Source organism: Sminthopsis crassicaudata, chromosome 6 (genome assembly GCF_048593235.1).
Source record: "Sminthopsis crassicaudata isolate SCR6 chromosome 6, ASM4859323v1, whole genome shotgun sequence".
Classification (NCBI taxonomy): Eukaryota; Metazoa; Chordata; class Mammalia; order Dasyuromorphia; family Dasyuridae; genus Sminthopsis; species Sminthopsis crassicaudata.
In genome coordinates this window covers 34,591,472-34,614,584 of record NC_133622.1, presented here as the reverse complement: position 1 = coordinate 34,614,584, position 23,113 = coordinate 34,591,472, and the positions used below count along the sequence as shown (strand labels likewise).

The window sequence follows — 23,113 nt, the reverse complement described above, 5'->3', positions numbered from 1 at the left end:
CAGCTAAATGTTTGCTTGATTAAGAAGGCTATGTTTAGGCACTTCTGTTCTCCTCAAAACAGTAACTGATTTGCATAATTTATACTGCTGTATGAAATTGTTATAATCATTACTGATGTCCTTTCATCCAGTTATTTGTTTCCTTGTATCTCATATAAATCCATTTCCCATCCACATCTCATGTTACTTCCCTCCAAACACAGTTTTAGGCAAAATGCTGCCTTCTGTCTATAAATACAATGTGTCCTCTGGTTTTTATGTTTTGCTTCAATATGTTCCTTATACATTCAATGTCTTCCTTACTCCTTTTTATATGAAAATCAGTCTCAAAAGCTACATTTTCAAAGAGATTATGATTGCTTAACCTTCTACCTTAAACCTCACTTAAAGTATTGTTCCTTACCTTCCTTATGAAACTAGCCTGTAAATAAAGTGACTTGTAGGTATCTGAATTTGTGTCTTATTACATTCTTAGATTATCAGCTACATTCTAGTAGGAATATTTCTCATCTAAACTTTATTCCTCCAATACTAGCTATTTACTGAATACTTGTTGAAAAAATAGTTTTGATATAATTATAGGTGTGAAACTCAACTGGAATAATATCAAATGCTCAGTGAATCATCAATGCATATATATTTTAGATGAGTAAACATGTGTAGCACCCTAACTCTATCTACTCTACTTTTAAGGCCTAACTTCTCACTATCAAGGTTATGAAATGTATAGCTTTAGAATTGTTCTGCTTTCCCCAGTTCTCAAACTGCTTATTCTTACAAAGAAAACAAAGAAGGGAAGAAATCATTGGAATCTTCCAAATTCATCTCCAAACAATTATAAGATAGTGCTTCTGTATGAATTCTACACTCACAGGACTAACAAAAGGAGGTGATAAAACAATTTTCTGGAGTTGAGACCCAGATCTCTTAGAATCAGCAGGAGTCAGGATAAGCAAGTCTTTATTGTTGGTCTTTTGCAGTGCCGTCAGGAGATTAGATCTAGCATTCTCCACACCTCCTTCCTCTCCCACCAAGAGAACTGAATCAATCTCTTCCTTCTACTCCACCTACTGATTTCACTTCCCCTTCTTTGTCCAAACCCACCTATGGAGCCAGCCCAGAATAGTTAAGTAGGGTCATCCTCCAAACATGTGGTAATAGAGAATTGTTCAATTGGTAATTAGCCTTAAGTGTCAGGTTACCTCGCATCTGCTAAGGTCTAACCCTCTACATTCTGGCCCAAGACAATTTTAAAGGTCATTGGAAGGAAAGATCTATCTCACTCAGAGAAGGGCACAGTGCAATCCAGTGCAGGTAATATCCAAACAAGATAGTAGCAGGCCCACAGTCAAACAATCCTACAGCAAGATCCTGAGATTCAACATAAGTCAGTCAAAGATTCAAGCCCTAGGATGGATCAGCAGCAAGGTCCCACAGTACAGCAGTCGGATGATGGGGACCCAGGGCTAAGCAAAGCAAGCCCATGTCTAGGTCCTGCAACCCTCATATCAGTAGCAAAGCTTTATACCTCCAAGCACAAGAAACATTTAACAGTGTCTTCTGCACCTCAGGAGCAAAGTTTAATTTTAACACAAAAATTAAAAGACATAATGTAGACTAGAAAATTTTTAAAAATGAACCCTGATTACAAAAAGTTACTATGGTGACAAGGTAGATTAAAACACAAACTCAGAAGAAGACACCAGTATCAAAATATATAAATGTGAAAACACAAAAGGAACATATGAATAGGTCTCAGATACCAAAAATGAAGATTCCTAGAAAATCTCAGAAAGAAAAAAATTAAAATTATGTGAGAGAAGCAAAAAAAAAAAAAAAAATGGGGAAAAGAAATGAAAGTCCATGAATGAGAATAATGGGGAAAGAGTCAACAGCTCAGCAAAAGAAAAACAAAAATATGGGGAAAGATTTGCAATCGTTCACTGGAGAAAACAGCAGAGAAAAACAGAAAACTGGAAAAAGAAAATTGACTAGAGGATTTATAAATATTCACTGAAGAAAATAATTACTTAAAAATAGAATTGGGCAAAAGGAATCTAATGACTTTATGAAAAAAGTATAAGAAAATGTAGACTATTTTATTGGGAAAAAAACATATCAGGAAAACAGATAAACAGATCCAAGAGAGAAATTTTGATAACTAATGGACTAGCTCAAAGAAAAATTTTTAAAAGGGTCTGAACATATTTCAAGAAACTATCAAGGAAAACTTTTCAGAAAGCCAAGAGCCAGTAAGTAAAATAGAAATTAAAAGAAAAAAAATTAAAAGAATAAAAAAGAAATTAAAAGTAAGTAAGAAAAATTAAAAGAATTTAAAAAAAATTCCAAAATGAAAACTTCCAGGAATGCTACAGCAAGGATTTAGAGCTTCCAAGTACTAGAGAAAACACTGCAATCATACAGAAAAAATAATTTAAAATATTGTGAAAACACAATCGTGATTAATGGGATTTATCGGTTATTATATTAAAGGATTATAGGGATTAGAATATAAAATGAAACCATATGATCTTTCTGGAGGAAAATGAACACTAAATAAAATAAAGGATTTTTATTCATTCCTGATGAAAAGACCAATAATGAACAGAAAATATGATTTTCAAATACAAGACTAAAGAGAAGAAACAATATTAGGACACCTAGGGATAGTTTACCTGTTAGGTTTATGGAGAAGGGCAGAATTTATTATCAAAAAGTAGATAGAGAGCATTATAAAATACCAATTATATAATTTGTATTATATAAAATTTAAAAACTTTTGTACAAACAAAATCCATGCAACCATTATCAGAAGCAAAACATTATCAGAAGAAAACTGGGGGGAAATATTTTCAACAAGTGTTTGTGATAAACACCACCTTTTTCAGATATATAGAGAAGTGAGTCAAATATATATGAATATCACTATCTACCTCCAGAGAAAGAACTGATAGAGTCACTGATTGCAAACTGAAGCATGTTATTTTTCATTTTCTGTGTGTGTCTGTATGTTTTTATATTTGTTTTCTTTCACAACATGTTTAATATAGGAATATATTTTTGCATTATTACATGTGTATAATTTATATCAAATCAATTACCATTCTGGAAGGGGATTAAAGGAAAGGAGGGGGAGAACTTGCAACTCATTTTTAAATGAATGTTAAGAATTTTTACATGCAATTGGAAAAAATGCTCAAAAAAGTAAATATACCATGTCCTATAAATTTATTTCTTTCCTTTTACCTCTTCAGACAAATTGGTGTTTTTGAAGACAAGGAAATTATATTAAGATAAAAAATGCAATTTTCAGCCCCACTTATCAATGGCAATCTGTGTTAATGACTAAAAATAATCAGAAAGTTATTTGATCTGTAATAACTATTCTGTTCCATCCCACTCTGAGCTTTTTATAATAGTTGAGGCCTTTGTTAGTTTATTGTGAATACATTAAAATGATGATGTTTAGATACAGGAAGTTCAAAATTTGTTATTTTCACTGGGAGAAATTGAGTAATGCATTGATATCATCTAAGATAAAGATGAAATAAAATGACAGCATTTGTTGTAACAAATTACCTTAAAATTTGGAGGTATGACACCATAAACTTGTTATCAACTTTATACAAGACTTGTCTTTGTGTTTCTAGAAAAAATAAGAAAACATCAATAATGCCTAGGATGATTGATCCATGATTTTGCCTCTTGTTCTCCATTCTGTTATCAATTCCTTTATAATAAATACTCATTTTAAATATGACAAAAATCAACTTACTTGACAAAACTTTTTATAAAATTATAGATGGCAAACATTTAAGATTTAGAGAGAACAAAAAGCTTCACAAGTTATGGGATAAAACAGCAAAGCATCAGAAGAAGAAAAAAGAAATAAAAAACACCTGGTCCTATTAATGTCAATTATTAGGAAAATAATAAAACTGGGTCCAAAAATCACTCCTTAAGTGTCTCAGTATACTAATTAAAGCTTAACTTGCAATCAGCTGACCACAGGTGTTTATCATGTATCCACACTTGGATCCATCTCCTTTTTGGGAGCATCAAAGTTCCCCTGATATTTTTTGTCTTGTACAATTTTCTCCTCTAATCATTCTTGAGTATCATTGTCCAAGTGAGAAAAACTTTGCTAATAAAAGAACACACATGCGTGTATATGTATGTACATGTGTATAAACACATATACATATATTTACATAACTAAACACATATGTAAATATATACATTCTACATATGTCTTAAATTTCTAACTCATGAATTTCTATTCATTCATCTATACTAAAGTTTAAATTTTCTGCTATAATAAGAAGTCTTACAAAACCTTAAAAAATTAACAGAATAACAAACATATTTCCAAACCATTTCTATCGCCAAATGGTTTTAAATATCACAACATTTTCAAATGCTAATTGCCATAATGGCAATCGATCTAAAAAGTAAAAAAGGCAGGTAATCTTATTGGATCTATTAACGAATCTTGGAAAAACCATGTAAACAACTCTTTTTTTAGAAGCATATGAAATGAGAGAGTAAAAATAGAAAACATTCAGTCCCTGTAGAACTATGTGCCATATAAGTCTTTGCCATAATGGATAAATATTGTGTGTGAGGAAGAATCAGCAGGCTGCACATGAGAAATGTATTAAAGTAAATCCACAGTTTCTAAAAGGTTACAACAGTGCTTGTTACTGACCTCAGAAGAAAGATCAATTTCCACTGATGGTTTTTTTAAGGTGGCTGGATATATAAATGAGAAAGTCAAAAAAACACACTTTTTTCTAGGCCTCTCATCCCCAATTATCTTGTATTCATTTTTGTACATAATTCACATTCATTGTACATATAGTATCTCCCCCTTATAGAAAGTAAGGTTTGGAAGGCAAGGGATGTTCTATATTTTGTCTTTATATCTCTAATACAATACATAATATTTGGCATGTAGGCAGTAGGACTTGGGTATAGGAAGATACCGAAAAGGAAATTCTTTTTAGCAATTTTTGTTGCCATCTTGTCTGCCCTGAGTCATCATCAAAAGAGATAATAACACATAATACTTTGTTAACCTTGAGATGTTGCATACATGGTAGTCATTCTAATTGTTGTTGCTGTTGCTTTTATTGGAGTGACCTACAGATTACTCATCTAGTATCACAAGGTCACTAAGTGCCAGAGAAAGAGCCTGAATCCAAGAACTCCAAGGCCAGCCGTCAGTTCATTATACCTGGCTAGCAAATGGGAGGTTCTTAAATAAAAACTTAGTGATTAAGTATTTTACTAAATACTCTCAAAAACATAACAAAAAAGGATCATATTTTCATAGATATGCTAGGACTATGGACATGCTACTAGCTATTATCAGAGAATACTTGTTGCCATGGAATGAGTTGGATGTTTTCAAAAAGCCCAAGTTTCATTTCAAAATACAAAATATTTTTTAAACAAGTCAGTGAACAAGCCCTACAAAATAAACTTAAAGGAATCAGAAATGTTTAGTGATAAGAAAGCTGACATGCAATCCATAGTTGTCTTTAAATATGAAACATACTCTGGTGTAGGAAAATGTTTTTCTTTAGTTTCTTAATTGACCAATCAAGAAACAGAGAGATTATGATTATTATTAATTATATATTAATTATATATTGAGATTACCAAGATGAATTCAAGAAAGTCAAGGAAAGAATTACCCAAAATCCCTATTTATTAGGGTGACCATGTTTGGGGATGGTGGGCTGATAGTTTGGTATGCTAGTACATTCACTCCTTACCACTGATTACCAGTATATCTTTAGGCAAGTAGTTATAAAAGGCCTATTATTTAGAATAAGAGATACCTCAGGGGATTTGTACTACTACAAGAAATAACTTTCTTACAGTGTTCTAATCAGGAAAAACCTGGTATATTTTCGGGAAAATGATCTGACATTTCAGTTTTCAAACCAGTTTCCTGTGGCCATGTCTCAAATGATCAATATAAAAGCAATTGCACAGAGGCTTTGGGGGAAAATATTGCAAACTATAGAATTGGTGGGCATGGTTCTGGCAGGGCTTCCTGTCCTAGGGTTTCTCATCAGGGGCTGTTTAATTGGCTGAATCAAATTGCCAGGATGAAGCCACACAGCACATTCCCACCACAGGACATTTGCAAATTGTGCCTTGTCACTCGAGGACAATCATATCACCAAGATTTGGAAATTCAGCTAAAAATGTCATTATAGAACTTGTCCTGAGTTCACTCACCTAAAAGAAAAGAAGCCAAACAAATATCAGCTCAATTTTAGTATATTTCAAGGATGTATTTTACAGTGAAAAATACCAATTTATCTTTAATCATATTTTAAATGTTTTATATATGAACACATATATGACATAGAGTGAAACTATAAAGGTACATAGTGTAACCCAAATTCTAATTCACTTATTATGACATAAATATTTTTCTTAAAATAAACCAGAAATCATTTAATATCAGCAAAGATTGTACAGAGTTAGAGACTTCAAGGTTTGCCAATTGCTTTACATTCCTAGTCTCAGTTGAACCATACAATGCTCCTGATCTGTGCTTTCAAGAAGCTTCCATTCTAAGAGGATATATCCCCTAAAGAATTAGTGGTCTCTATAATGGTAGATGAATATAGGGACTTTCGTGAATTTGACATAAAGATTGGAGTCGGTAATCACAAAGTAATTAAAATTCCTAAATAGTTTCAAATGCATTAACTTGTTTAACTTTTACAACTGTTCCATGAAACAGGTAGTGCGTTGTTATAGGAAACTAACTTAACAAGTGACTGACCCAGAGTATCACAGCAAATAAGTTGAGGGTCAACAATCAAATGCAGGTTCTTCTATTCCAAAGGTAGCACCATTTAATTTACCTGTCAATTAATCAATAAATATACCTCACAAATCACCTTTAAATCATACTTGATTTTTTTTTATTTCTAACCCTTTGAAAACAAGATATAAAGATGGAAATATTATATTTTAAAAGTCAGCTTATTTACTTCTTTGAACTTTAAAATAGGTTTGATTCAAAAGTCACGCTCTCCCCTTTATTTACGCTGTACTATTTTTATGGATTTAAAAAGGAAATATTGTCTAGAAACATTATAAATCTTTTCCTGAGATGATGTTAGGGGGAAGCAAAGTATATCTTGTGAGCATAAAAAGAATGAGTTGACAGGTGCATGGGAAATGACTTTCACTAATTGCATCCTTTTATATTGATCTCAGAAGCAAATTTAGAGGGGATTCAAAATCCAATTGCATTTTGCAGTTTTGTTTGTATGTCTATGATGACATAATAAGCTAAAAGAATTGCTATGATTTGGGGAACTCAAAGAATTTTAAGGCACAATTATGCCTACAACTCCTGACTGAAAATAAAACACTGCAAAAGCTTGTGGTGGTTGACAAGTCAATCTATACATTTCAATCCAGATAACAGAGTCCAGCATGACAGCTTTATTCTCTAAGAGGTCTTACATCAATGAGAATCCATTCTTTTTTTTTTTTTAATTATATATATATATATATATATATATATATATATATATATATATATATTTTATAATATTATCCCTTGTATTCATTTTTCCAAATTACCCCCCTCCTTCTATTCCCTCCCCCCGACGACAGGCAATACCATACATTTTACATGTGTTACAATATAGTCTAGGTACAATACATGTGTGCGAATATCATTTTCTTGTTGCACAATAAACATTAGAATCCGAAGGTACATGCAACCTGGGCAGACAGATTGTAGTGCTAACAATTTTGATTCCCCTCCCAGTGTTTCTTCTCTGGGTGCAGCTACCCCTGTCCATCATTGATCAACTGGAAGTGAGTTGGATCTTCTTTATGTTGAAGATTTCCACTTCCATCAGAATACATCCCCATACATTATTGTTGTTGAAGTATACAGTGATCTTCTGGTTCTGCTCATTTCACTCAGCATCAGTTGATTTAAGTCTCTCCAGGCCTCTCTATATTCCTCCTGCTGGTCATTTCTTACCGAGCAATAATATTCCATAACCTTCATATATCACAATTTACCCAACCATTCTCCAACTGATGGACATCCATTCATCTTCCAGTTTCTAGCCACAACAAAAAGAGCTGCCACAAACATTTTGGCACATATATGTCTCTTTCCGCTCTTTAGTATTTCTTTGGGATATAATCCCAGTAGTAGCGCTGCTAGGTCAAAGGGTATGCACAGTTTGATAACTTTTTGGGCATAATTCCAGATTGCTCTCCAGAATGGCTGGATTCTTTCACAACTCCACCAGCAATGTATTAGTGTCCCAATTTCCCCACATCCCCTCCAACATTTGTCATTATTTGTTCCTGTCATCTTAGCCAATCTGACAGGTGTGTAGTGGTATCTCAGAGTGGTCTTAATTTGCATTTCTCTGATCAGTAGTGATTTGGAACACTCTTTCATGTGAGTGGATATAGTTTCAATTTCTTCCTCTGAGAATTGTCTGTTCATATCCTTTGACCATTTATCAATTGGAGAATGGTTCGGTTTCTTATAAATTATGGTCAGTTCTCTATATATTTTGGAAATGAGACCTTTGTCAGAACCTTTGTTTTTTAAAATATTTTCCCAATTTGTTACTTCCCTTCTAATCTTGTTTGCATTAGTATTATTTGTACAGAAACTTTTTAGTTTGATGTAATCAAAATCTTCTATTTTGTGATCAATAATGATCTCTAGTTCTCCTCTGGTCATAAATTCCTTCCTCCTCCACAAGTCTGAGAGGTAGATTATCCTCTGTTCCTCTAATCTATTTATTATCTCCCTCTTTATGCCTAAATCATGGACCCATTTTGATCTTATCTTGGTATATGGTGTTAAGTGTGGATCCATATCTAATTTCTGCCATACTAATTTCCAGTTTTCCCAACAGTTTTTTCCAAATAATGAATTTTTATCCCTAATGTTGGAATCTTTGGGTTTGTCGAGAATCCATTCTTGATTTGTTTTGGGTAAGGTATTTGATAACATATACACTCACATTGAAAGGGAAGAGTAGATTTCTCTAATTGCTATTTCATAATTTCATTTTTTCTTGTTCTATTAGTATAAGTAGAAAAACTGTTAGGCATACAGTCAGAAAACCTAGATTCAAATCCTGACTCTGATGTTTTCAAATTATTTTAGGTGAGACTTTTCAGTATTCTGTTTCCATATCCTCATCTACCAAATTACACTCCCTTTTATGTTTATTGTCTCTAAAGTGCTTTACATACTTCAAGAATTGAGTAAATGTGAATTCTTATTATCTCGGTAATTTTGAAAAGCATGAATTGATCTCCTCATAACAATTAAGAAACAGGCTTATGTTCAGTCTTCCCCCCCCTACATTTTTGAAATTGGTAAAAATTCAAAGGAAATATAGTCACTTTGCGAATAAAAAATAAAGGTGTGATGTGGTTTGCCACTACAAACTGAAAATATGGAAATCCTGAAATTCTTTCTTTTCTTGGTTCCAAAGTAGAAATTTGAGAATTTTATAGACCATAATCTTCATATAATTATAATGTGAAGGGATTTGAAAGAACATCTATATCAACCCTCATTTTACAGATGAGGAAATAGTGTCCAAAGAAGCTAAGTGACTTGGTTAAGTTCACCTAAGTGGTCAGATGTAAGGTCAGAATCAAAACTCTGTTAATGAAGCTCCAGATTTAGTGTTCTTTTCAGTGTATTACTTCTAAATTTTGATCATTCTTTCCTCCAAATAATAAGCAAATTTGAGACAACAAAATTGTATTTCCCATTACTCACTGTTCTTACTAAATGCTAATGAGATAATGAGATATTAGGTTCTTACTAAGTGCTAAGTCGGTACTTGACAATTCTCTAGTTTCGCCATGACTGGGAGTTTTACTTGTGAATTCCTGGGGAAGAGCTTGCATGCTTAGGAGGAGCAAGTTCATTGGTTGAAGTAATTTTCCCCAGAAGCCCTTGTTTTATCCCATGCCCATTCTCTGGGAGGATAAAAGAGGGCAGCTCTGGAGGAAAGGGAGAGTTATGTCTGGACGAGACTTGAGGCTGCTCTCTGCAGGAAGGGAAGTCGGCTCTCTACAAGAAGAAGAATCTGTCTGAGAGATTTGAGTTGACACAGCAGATCTCCTCCCAGAGAGCAATCAGCAGCTTCTGGAGACGACAGCACGTTACAACTCACCATCAGATAAATTAAAAGGTATTTTCATGACATGATTTTATTTATTCTTTAAGAGAAGAAACCACATTTACAATACCACTGAGTTCATTGGGTTCCTTGGGCCTTTCCTCCTTGCCCAACTGTAGCCTTTCCTGCCACACCAAAATTTTCTGTTCTCCTTCTTTCAAAGCAAATGAAAAAAGGAAAAAGAAATAATAATAATAATACTAATAATAATAATAAAAATCCTCTTCACAGTCAATAGTTCCCAATAGAAGTAAAGCAATGCAGATCAGAGCTACAGATCTGTAACCCAAGTAATTATGGGATGCTAGTGCAGGAGAATGAAGGGAACATTCTGAAAGGATAAATCAGCAGTGGTGAATAGTGTATGGCAACTTTAGAATTTCAACTGATCAATTAATCATCAATTTCCTTTTCATCCTATCATACAAGTCTTCTGTCCTGACAGATTTCTCCTGGGATTCCCTTTTCAAGTCAGCATAATGAAGAGGAATCAAATGGATTGTCTCTCAGAATCTTATCTTGAGATTTTCTAAGAATCTGAATGCAAAGGTTTAGTGAAATCATTTGTTTTTAGCCAAATTCTTGCATGATTTAATGGCTCTATGCTTAAACTTTAATAGACAAGGTTATCCAAAGAGATAAGTTCTTTTCCCATTGCCTTACATTTGAATCAATATTTCTATGCTGGGGCACAGACAAAAACTTAATCACTTCTTTACTTCTTCAAATATTTACAAAGACCTGGCTAATTAAGACTCTTCAATGATTTTTGCCTGAGTAATTCAGCCTTTGAAACCCCTGTCATCTATGAGTGTGCTAATATCACAGAGTTTCCTGTTTCATTTTTCTCTAATTGTATCTTATACTGATTGCACATAAAAACTATCTTTCCCTCTACTAGATTGTAAGAGTTTAATACATCTTAATGTCTTCCATAGATGTAGGAGCCAGATGTGTAAACTCAGTAATCATAGATAGCTAGGTAGGACAGTGCATAAAGCATTGCTTACTAGCAACGTGGCCTTGGATAAGCCATTTACTTGTTTGCCTCAGTTTCCTCAATTGCAAAATGGAAATAAGAACAACTACTTAGCAAAGTTGAGGGTTGAAATTTGTAAAGTGGTTTAACATAGATTCTGTCACATAGAATGTATATAGAAATATTCCCTTCCCAATAAGAACACCCACTCTATTAGTGCAATTCAGTCCTCCTTTTGCAATTTATTGCTTTAGAGATTTGCATAGGACATTTAAAACTAAAGTGATTCCCCAAGTCATACAATCACAATGTGTATCAGAGTCTACACTTGAGCTTAGAACTTCCTCACTTTGAAGCCAATTCTGAGATACTAAATAATGTAATGTCTAATAAAGTAGATATTACAAGAGCTCATGGGAGAGCCTTGGGTTATAGCCATCATTAGTGCATAGAACATAGTAATGAATAAGCTAGTAATTATTGAATTAAATAAAAATATTTGATATTACTACATGGTATGGTTATAATGTATTAAAGAAATCATATTTTTAAAATGTGTGTGACTTCATTGTATAAGGAATGTTCCTGTATGTTTATAGAGTCTGTAATGTAGCAGGACAAAATGAGTGGCAGGAAAATATTAAAACTAATTTTAGAAGGAAAAAGAGATTCTTGATTCTTTTTCAGACATCCAGCAAAAAGAAATCTTTCGTCCCTCAGGTTCTGACACAAGAATATCACTTTATCTCTTAAAATATTCAACCTGAGAAGGGAAATGAATATTTTTGATGATAATATTACAAGAGAATCCAGAATGGACCTAACAGTGTAATACTAGGTATCCATTTCAAATAGCATTGCTCATTTCACCAGTCCACACATACCACTGACACAGCTCCAAGAGGGAGACTCATCTATTCCTTCATTCGGAAGGTAGTAATGATTACTACAGGCTAAACTGGGAATACACAGATAGGAAATATTTGCTTTTTCTTATAAGACAACAACAATATTCCAAACAGCTCATTCAATGGCTTTGAATCTATATGAAAATTATTCATCCCCACAGAGCTCATTTTTATATCATTCTTTGTATTGCTTTTGCTTCCTACTATTTTTATTTTTATTACTATCACTTTGATCAATCTAGGAGCTTGAAAGCATACTAAAAATTCAAGGGATTTTGCTTCTATCCTGAACTCATTTGAGTTAGTTCATTTTATTGGTCTCCATGCCCATAAAATATGACACTGGTATCTAGTCTCAACCTATCTCAGAGGAAAAATCTGATAATCCTGAGCAACAATGTGAGGGGCAGCAGTAATGGAGAAAAAGGGTAGATCAAGAAAGTTCTTGTTTAATCAGTCCCAAGAGAACAGTAATGAACTGAACCAGCTACACCCAACGAAAGAACTCTGGGAGATGACTATGAACCACTACATAGAATTCCCAATCCCTCTAATTTTGTCCACCTGCATTTTGGATTTCCTTCATAGGCTAATTGTACACTATTTCAAAGTCCAATTCTTTTTGTACAGCAAAATAACTGTTTAGACATGTATACATATATTGCATTTAACTTATACTTTAACATATTTAACATGTATTGATCAACCTGCCATCTGGGGGAGGGGATGGGGGAAAGAGGAAAATGTTAAAACAAAAGGTATTTCAATTGTCAATGCTGGAAAATTATCTATGCATAAATTTTTTGTAGAAAATAAATAAATAAATAAAAAGAAAGTTCTTATTTCAATAAAAAGCAGAAGAGAGGAAGCAAAAAAAGCTGTATCACACTCTAACATCTTAAAGAGTAAGTACATTGCCATTCACTGCCACTAAGCATTTATTAAATGCCTACTATTTGCCAGGTACTGTATTAAGCCCTAAGGATACAAAGAAAGGCAAAGGACAGCCCTATCCTCAAAGATCAAATAACCTAATGAGGAAGGTAAATGCAAACAACTATGTGCAAACATATAAGAAAAATATACACATATGATAAACTGGAGGTAAGCAGAGGAAAGTCACTAGAATTAAGAGTATTAGGAATGGCTTCTGGGAGGTTGATTATTAGTTGGGACTTTAAAGAATCCAGGAAATCCACAAGACAGAGATGAGGAAAGAAAGCAGCCCAGACATAAGAACTAGCCAGAGAAATGCTTGAAATTTCTACTTAAATGAACTATAAGGACATATAATGAAAGAAACTATCTTCATTCAGAAAAAAGAACTAAGTAAAAGTATATACAAAGTAATTTAACATACATATAACTCTTTGTATCTAATAGTAGCCATTTCCAGATTGGGGGAAAAAGGGGAGAGAAATAAAAATAGTAATACATTTACATGATGATTGTATTATATATTTTAAAGGAAAAGCAAGTTGTACATAAAAGATGTACAGTTTCATGTGTAATCATTTTTTATTATACTGTTATGGAAATTTTGGGGGTTTTTTCCATAAATTAAAAATAAGTATTTTTTAAAATAGGAAATGTCTAATATTGGAAAATAGAGAATTGCACGATAATCACTGGGAATGATTATAACAACTCAAAATGTTTTAAGGATGGAGAAGACATGAGCATCCCAGAGAAAGGAAGAGATTAAAGATTAGAGAATGACAATGACATTGGAGATAATAGACTAGAGAAGAGAGTGTGTAGGAGTGAGATCAAAGCTTTATTTTCAGGTGTTTCTTTGACAAGAGGCATGGTCTCCTCTTCATGGGAGGGAAAGGAAGAAATAGCCAATGAAGATGTCTAAGGGTTACAAGGAAAAGTGAAATGAAAATGAAGGGCTTGATGAATGATCACTATTTTTTTTCCAGTAAAACATGAAGAAAGGTTCTCAGCTGAAATGTTTAAAGTTGAAGGTGTTATGGAAGACTGAAGGAGATAAGAAATAAGAAGCTATGAAAAAAATACAATATAGGGAATCAGGCTAAATCAGCACAAATTGGCAAAATGGCATGAAACAAGTATATAAGGCAAGGTCAAGATCAGAATTTAGAACTCCAGTCAGAACAGAGATAGGACAAGAGTATTTATAGCGTCTCCTATTCTAGTACATACAGGTGGATCCAAAAGAATACTTCAGCCATGATATGTTTGGAGAAAAAAATTCTAATTCAAATTTCAATTCAACAAATATTTATTATGTATCCACTGTGTGCCGGGCACTGAGCTTATAACTAAGGATACAAAGGCAAAAATGAAAGTCTCTACCTTCTCAGAGCTCATATTTTATAAGGTCAAAAATTTGTTGAAGACATATTTAAGTTCATAACATAATCTACAAAAGAAGATTGCTTCTAGACAATCAATCAACATTTATTAAGCACCTTTTACGTGTCAGATACAGTGCTAAATGGTGGGGATAGGAAAAGAAACAAAAGACAATCATTGTTTTCAAGAGGCAGTGACTTTTAATGTGTCTGAATTTGTGTATTTGATGCATTCTTTTGGAAATCTGGCAAAGTCTATGAATGCCTTCTCAGAATAATGTTTTTCAATGCATGAAATGAAATAAGTTTAATTACACAGGAAACCAGTTATATTGAAATGTTATCAAAATATATATTTTTTTTAAATTCAGGCACTTGAGGTTAAGAAACTCTTAATTCAGCTTTAAATCCATGATTTTATGATCCTCAGGTGCTTACAATTAGTAATTACAATACAAACAAAAGCTGGAGACTTTTTTTTAATATACCATAACCAAGTTAGATTTATGTTATGGATTCAAAGTTGGTTCAATATTAGGAGGATTGAAAACATAATAGATATTAACAAATTTTAAAAAGTTATCAATAGATATGTATAAAAGCTTTTTTTGACAAAATACAATATGGAAATGTTATATGGGGAAAAAAAACAATGCCTAAAAGCATAAATGAATCTCTTTTTTTTTAAATTATACCTTTTTTTATTTTCAAAATATATACATGGAGAGGCAGCTAAGTGGTGCAGTGGATCGAGACCAGCCCTGAAGTCAGGAGGAACTGAGTTCAAATCTGATTTGCTCACTTAACACTTCCTAGCTGTGTGACCTTGGGCAAGTCATAAACCCCAATTGCCTCAGCAATATATAATATGACTGTGAATGGATATGAGAATGTATAATGCAACAGAATCCTGTCCTTTGTGCCATCAATAGGACTCCAGTAATCTTTTGACCAATTGTCCAATCCACTTACCATCTATAGGCTGCAAGCTAAGGAAATCACACTGCTGCCACTAATTCAGTCAGGCAGTAGATCTGCTACTGTTTTGCTGGGGCTCATTTTTGTGCTGATAAAACCTGTGCTAGATTGAGCTCCACTATAATAATGGTTTGGCAGACCTTTCCTGCTGAGCTTCTAAGTTGTCTTGGACTGGAAAACTATCCTTTTGATGAGTTCTGTGTTCCAGAATTTATATTGAGGTACTACTTAAAGTTATTTGAAAGGGAATTTTGGGAGAGCTCAGTCAGATCTTTTCCTTTTCTCTGCCATCTTGGCTCACCCTCCAAATTCAGTTACTTTTCATTCTGTATTCGTTGTTCCTACTTTTTCCCTTTGTAGCTAAGCAGAAAAAGACAAATCCCTCTTTATGGCAATAGTACTCAAATATTTGACAATAATTATTATGTTTTATTAGAATTTCCCCAAAGATCCCCACCATTCTCTTCTCTAGATTTAACATCCCCAGTCTATGTTATTGATGCCTAAAGTGAATGATTTTGATGTCTCTTTCAATCATGATCAACTTTCATTTGATTCCTTCCATCATTCTTAAAATATTGAATGAAAATTGAAGGTAATACTTAAGCTGTGTGTGAAACTTTGGATAGAGAAGGAAACAAGTTTTCATTAAGCATTATATATGCTAATCACATTACAAATATAATCTCATTTGGTCCCCACAACAACCCTTGGAAATATGAGATGTTATTATCTTCATTTTACAATTAAAGACACCAAGGCAGACAGGTGAAGTGATTTGTCCAGAATCACACGACTAGTAAGTATCTAAGAGAATATTAGAACTTAATTCTTGTTAACTCCAGGCCCAGCACTCTATCCACCTTGCCAAATTAGCTTCTCTGGGCCTGATTTTTTCAATCTAAAAAATGAGACACTTGGATTGGACAATTTCTAAGATCCTTTTCCATGCAAAAGCTCCCAATCTTATGAACTTGGAATGAGAGTGACAACAGAGCAATCCTTTCCTTCAAGGAGCTCATCTTAGTTACTGTCCTCATAAACAAAGCAGACTACTCCTATTTCCCTTAAGTCTTTCAGTACATTGAATTTTCTCAAGTTTCCCCAGAAACAGACTTGAATAATGAATTCTGGGAAACTTGGGTTTTAAGATTTTCAGACAAGCTGGCCTAGCAAGAAGCTTCCAAACCTTCTGGGGGAGGATGACTCACCTGGAATTCAATGTAAGAAACAGACCCTGAGGGAAGAATCTATCAAGTGAGGAATCTGTAAGGCAGGTGGAAGGGAGAAAAGAATAGAATGTGAAGCATAAGGAAATGTGGAATGGATAGAACAGGTCGAAAGCTTACTGATGTTGGGGAATAAATGGAACAGAAAATTGATTGCCTTGAGTAGAGAGAATATTGAGATTGAAAAAAGTATTATTATGCAGAAAAACTGTTGAAATAGAAGTAGAGGGGGTTTTTTGGGGGTGGGAACAAATGCTCAGTGGAAGAAAATTTTAAAAAGGCTTTTGGATATTTTTAAAACCTAATGTAGGAAAAGGTTAGACTCCAACAGGAAATGCATATTTCTAATTCATTAGAAAAAGTCCTAACAATCCACGTAGAAAAAAAGGATGATTTAACATATTCATATGCCTATGTTCCTAAGAATATGAAACTAAGTGTGTATGTGTTGTGTTTGTATGTATGTGTGTGTACAGAGAGCAAGAAAGAGATATAAAGAATCAAAAAGACAGATCAATATTGTGAATGTATGTGTGTGTATACACACACATATTGTGCTTCACTACTAGAACACTTTGTAAATTTTAAAGTGATACTTTTAAGAGTTTTTATTATATCATCTAAAATGGAAAATAACAGGGCATGTCTATTATATACATATACACATAGATACACATAGATATAATACACACAAAGAACATATATACATGTATGTTTTATTTTCCATCTTAATTCACATGTATATATATATATGTATATATATACTATTTTATTATGTGTGAGCTTTCTGTTCTCTTCCATATTAAATCATTTATATAATACCTTACAGTTAAAATACCATTTTGAAGTTTAAAAAGCTCTTTTTCACAGCAAAACACAGGAAATGAACATTATGTTTCCCATTTCACAGGAAAGAAAACTTAGGCACAGAGATGTTAAACTATTTGCTACATGGCTATACAATGAACAAGAGGAGTAGTAGTGGTAGCAATGTGACTCATAATTTTTGTTATATGGAATGATAGTGTGGATTATATATTTATCCATCATGAATCCTATCAAGAGGAAGCAAATAGTGTTGGTCTTAGAGTCAGGAAAATGCAGGTTCGAAACTTGCCTCTGAAATTTCACCAATTCTGGAACCACAGGAAAGCCACTTAACCTTTCAGAATCATACACATTAATAAGCCTTAGATGGACTATGAGATGCATCGGTGAGAGAGTTTTCATACTGATGGGATCACAGGGGTTTTACATATGAATTGTTTTTTTTTAATTCTTTTGAGATCTATAGTTGCATCTTATAATGACTCCTATCATGGGATTAGCCAAGAGTAATTTTCATAGAAAGCGGACTGCCATTTTCATCTCATTTTTCGTTGCCTGGTAAATGATAAGGGAAACATATGAATTGCTCATTCAGAATCTCAAAATTTTTTCTAGTTTAGGAAAAATTAACAAAAAGCCTTTAAATTGATGGGTAGAACCAAGATGGTGTCAAAGAGAAAATACTGCAAGTAGTCAGAAAGAAGCAATTCAAATATTGAGAAGGCACAATCAAGATTACTCAGAACTTAGCAGCTTCCACATTAAAAGATCAAATTACCAGGAATATGATATTTCAGAACACAAGAAATGTGGACCAAAACCAAGAATAAAGTACCCAGCAAAATTGAACATTATCTTTCAGGAGAAAAGATGGATGATCAATGAAATAGAGGATTTTCAATCATTTTTAATGAAAAGACTAGAATTCAACAGAAAATTTGATCTTCAAATTCAAGATTCAAGAGAAGAATAAAAAGGAAATATGAAATAAAAATGTTATTTAAAGGTTAAACCATTTACATGGGGAAATAAGGAAGCAAAACTATCACTTTGCAGATGATTTGATGGTATATTTAGAGAATACTAGAATAATCAACTAAAAATATTGCTTGAAGCAATTAAAGTAAGCACATCTAAGTCATTAGCATTTCTATATATTTCCAACAGATAATCCACAAGAATTAAAAAGAAAAATCCCAATTAAAATAACTGTAGACAATATAAAATATGTGAGAGTCTACCTGCCAAGACAAAGCCAGGAACTAAATAGACACAATTACAAAACACCTTTTTACAGAAATAAAGTCAAATCTAAACAACTGGAAAATATATTAATTGCTCATGGGTAGACTAAGCTAATATAATAAAAATGAAAATCCTACCTAAATTAATCTATCATAATTTGCAAATCAAGTTGCCAAAACACTATTTTATAGAGCTAGAAAAACTAAAAACAAAGTTTATATGAAAGAACAAAAAGTCTAATATATGAATCAGACTAATAGGGAAAAAATGCAAAGGAAGGTAGCCTAGCACTACCAGACCTAAAACTGTATTTTAAAGTGGCAGAAATCAAAACCATTTTGTATTACCTAAAAAATAAAGTGGTGGATCAGCAGAATAGGTTAATTACACAAGACACAATATTCAATGACTATTGTAATCTACTGTTTGATAAACCTGTAGTCTCCAGCTTCTAGGATGAGAACCTACCATTTCACAAAAATTGGTAGGAAAACTGGAAAATAATGTCAGAAATTAGGCATAAACAACATTTCACACCATTTAGCAAGATAAGGTCTAAGTGGGCTCATGATTTAGGTGTACAAAGTGATATCATAAGCAAATTAGGAGAGCAAGGGATAGTTTTCATGTCCATATTATTGGAGAAAGGAGGAAATCATGGTCAAAGAAGAACTAGATAAAATTATGAAATGAAAAATGGGATAATTTTATTAAATTAAATTAAAAAGCTTTTACACAAACAAAATCAATACAGTCCAAATTAGAAAGGAAGCAAAAATTTGGTAAACATTTTTTTTACAATTATTGTTTTTTGATAAAGACCTCTTTTTTAAAATATCTGGAACACTGAGTAAAATTTTTAAGGAAACTAGTTATTCCCCAATTGATGAATGATTAAAGTATATGAACAGACAGCTTTCAGATTAAGAAATTTAACAGAGTTAAAAATCAATCAATTGGCTAAAAATATGAACAAACAATAGAAAGTTGCTATGTTGACAAGGTTAAACACACATTCAGAAGATGATAATAATGATAAGTCCTCCAAGAAAAAAATATTTGTCATAAGTCATGGACAAAAATGGAATGTTAAAAATCAAGAAAGAGAAGCAGAGGAAAAACTGAGGAAAGAAATGAGATGGATACATGAAAAACACACACACACACAGAGTTACTGAAGGAATCAACACCTAAAAATAGACTAAGCCAAATGGTGAAAGAAGTACAAAAATTCAATGGGAACTAAAATAACTTAGAAAGCATAATTGCCCAAAGGGAAAGAAAGGCCAAAAATTTCTCTGAAAAATATTCCTTGAAAAGTAGAATTGGTCAAATAGAAAAGGAGTTGCAAAAACTCACTGAATAAAATAGTTTCTTAAAAATTAGAATTGAGAAAATGAATGTTAATGGCTTTATGGGAAATTAAGAAACAACAAAATAAATCCAAAATAACAAGAAAAAAAAAAGAAGACATTTTGAAATAATTAATTAGAGTAAAACAAAGGATCTGGAAAATATACATAGGAGAGAGAATTTTAAAATTATTGGGCTACTTGAAAGTCATGAGCAATTAAAAAACTTAGACATGATCTTTCAAGAAATTAGCCATCAAAACTGCACTCATATTCCAGAAATATAGGGTAAAATAGAAATTTAAAGAATCTTCCAATGATATCTTTTTTAAAAATTTTATTATACTTTTTTTATATACAAAACATATGCATGGGTAATTTTTCAACATTGACCCTTGCAAAAACTTATGTTTCAACTTTTCCCCTCCTTCCTCCACACCCTCCCCAAGATAGCAGATAGTCCCATACGTGTTCCAACAACCTCTTAAAAGAGATCCCAAAATTAAAATGGTATTTTAACTGTAAGGTATTATATAAATGATTTAATATGGAAGAGAACAGAGAGCACACACTTAATAAAATAGTATATATACATGTGAATTAAAATGGAAAATAAAACATACATGTACATATGTTCTTTATGTGTATTATATCTATGTGTATCTATCTATGTGTATATGTATATAATAGACATGCCCTGTTATTTTCCATTTTAAATGACATAATAAAAACTCTTAAAAGGGAGGGAGTAGCATACACACTCAATTAAGTAAATAATTCTATCTTACCTCCTATTGTAAAGTAGAAGAAGAAGGGCATAAGAGAAGGGAAGGAGTAGTTAAAGGGAGGATCGTTTGGGGGAGGATTAGAAACAAAAGACTTTTGAGAAGGGACAGTGTAAAAGGAGAGAGAGTAAAATAAATGAGGAGTGGAAGGATATAGTTAGCAATAGTAATTGTGAAAAAATAGTGCAAATTTCTCTGATAAAAGCTTCATTTCTCAGACACATAAAAATATTAGAGTCAGATTTATACAAATAATAGCCATTCTCCAACTGATCAAAAGATACAGTTTCAAAATGAAGTAATCAAAGTTATCTATAGCCATATGGAAAAATGCTCTAGCTCAATATTGATTGTAGATGTTCAAATCAAAACAATTCTGAAGTAATCACTCATAAATCTATTAGATTGATTAATATAGGACAAAAAAGGAAAATGACAAGTGCTGGAGGGAATGTGGGGGAAATTACACATTATTAATTCACTATTTTTGAAGTTGTAAACTAATCAAAACATTCTACAAGCATAGTTTGAAATTATGCCCAGAAGACTATAAAAATCATGTAAAATATTTGTCCTAGCAATATAAATATTAAGCTTATTACACAAAAAAGAATAAAAAACAAAAATGAACTACATGCACAAAAATATTTAAAGAACATTTTTTTCTGGAGGCAAAGTATTGGAAATTGAGGAGATCCTTATCAATTGAGAAATGATTGAACAAATTGTAGGATATGATGGAATACTATTGTGCTATAAAAATTAAATAAAAATTATATATATATATATATAATATATAAATAAAAAAATAAAAATAAATAAAAAAATACACAGTAACATCAATAATATAAGATGATCAGCTGCAAATGATTTAGCTCTTTTCAACAATACAAAGATCCAAGACAACTGTGAAGGTCTTGTGGTTAAAAAAATATTATCCATACCCAGAGAAAGAACTGATGGTGTTTAAATACAGACTGAAGCACACTTTTTAAATTTTATTTTTAAAGTTTTTTTCCTTTTTTTTTTTTTTTTTTTTTTTTTTTTTTGGTTTGGTCTATCTTTTGTTTTACAACATGACTAACAAAAATGTTTTGAATGACTACATATGGAATTGTTGCCTTCTCAAGTGGATGGGGAAAGAAGTAAAGAATTTAGAACTCCAAGTTTTTTAAATGAGTCTTAAAATTATTTTATATGTATTTATATTTATATATATGGAAAGTATAATACTAAATTTTAAAAATTTTAAACGAAGCTGAACTTCCCCAAACATAACCTGAGGCTAGGCTCTGTCCCATTCATTACTAGTTAAACAAACCCATGGATTTAAAAAAAAAAAAATCATGAATAATGAATAGCAAATAAAATTGTTTATCCAAGTAGATGCAAACACAAATCAGAGTAATTTTATAAATTAAATCATGCCAAGTATACATAGGAGAAATGAACTTTCCTACTGAAAAATTGTAGGGAAAAGGGACAAAAAGACAGGAGAGAGAGAGAGAGAGAGACAGAATACTTGAGAGACAAAGACAGAAAGGTAGAGAGAGAGATAGAATGTTACAGAGACACCAACATAAAGAGAGGGTGAGACAAAGAGAGATAAAGATAGAGAGGTAGAAATAGACAGAAACAAAAGAAACAGAGACAGAATAGAAAACAGAATGACCTCAGCCAATCTCATTCAAAGAGAATTTCTTTAAAGATTCTAAAAGAGATAAAATGTAAATCAGAGACATGTTGAGTTGCCTGCTTTCGCCTATATATATCTTCTAAAATCTTTTTTTTTTTTTTTTTTTTCTCTCTCTCCTTGAAGTTCCTTCTGAAGAAATCTGGAATTCTATCTGTCTTCTGTCTAAACAGGAAGATAAAGGAAGTTCTCTTCTCTACTAAGCTCTCCAGCCAACCATCGTCCCTCACTCAGGTATGAAAAGTCAAGTTATAATGGACAGCCAAGGCCTCCACCAATGAAGAGAGAATGGTAAGCAAATACTACACACCTGAACTTGGGTTTCATAAATGAACAAAATCCAAGCTGAAAGGCAACCTAAAGTTCATTTAGTCTAATAATCTTTTTGTAAAAATTGAAAATTAAGTGCTGAAGTAGTGACATGTCTAGCCCAAAATTTCAGACTGACAAAGAATTTAAACCCAAATTTTCCAACTACAATTCTGATCTTATTTCTACTATATTATGTAGCCTCATCTGGAAGTCTCTCACCTAGGAAGTGCTAGAAAAGGTAATATATCATTCAACATCATTGC

At 32.4% G+C, this 23,113-nt stretch overlaps 1 long non-coding RNA gene across 2 annotated transcripts in view; it reads left to right on the top strand.

Annotated features, from left to right (window-relative positions):
* Positions 1-10,045: 10,045 nt before the first annotated feature.
* LOC141546919 (uncharacterized) overlaps positions 10,046-23,113 on the top strand; it is a 79,512-nt gene continuing 66,444 nt past the window's right edge. For both annotated transcript variants that reach the window (XR_012483462.1, XR_012483463.1), the window contains exons 1-2: positions 10,046-10,232; positions 22,665-22,829. This is a non-coding gene — a long non-coding RNA (uncharacterized LOC141546919). The remainder of the gene's footprint in view (positions 10,233-22,664; positions 22,830-23,113) is intronic.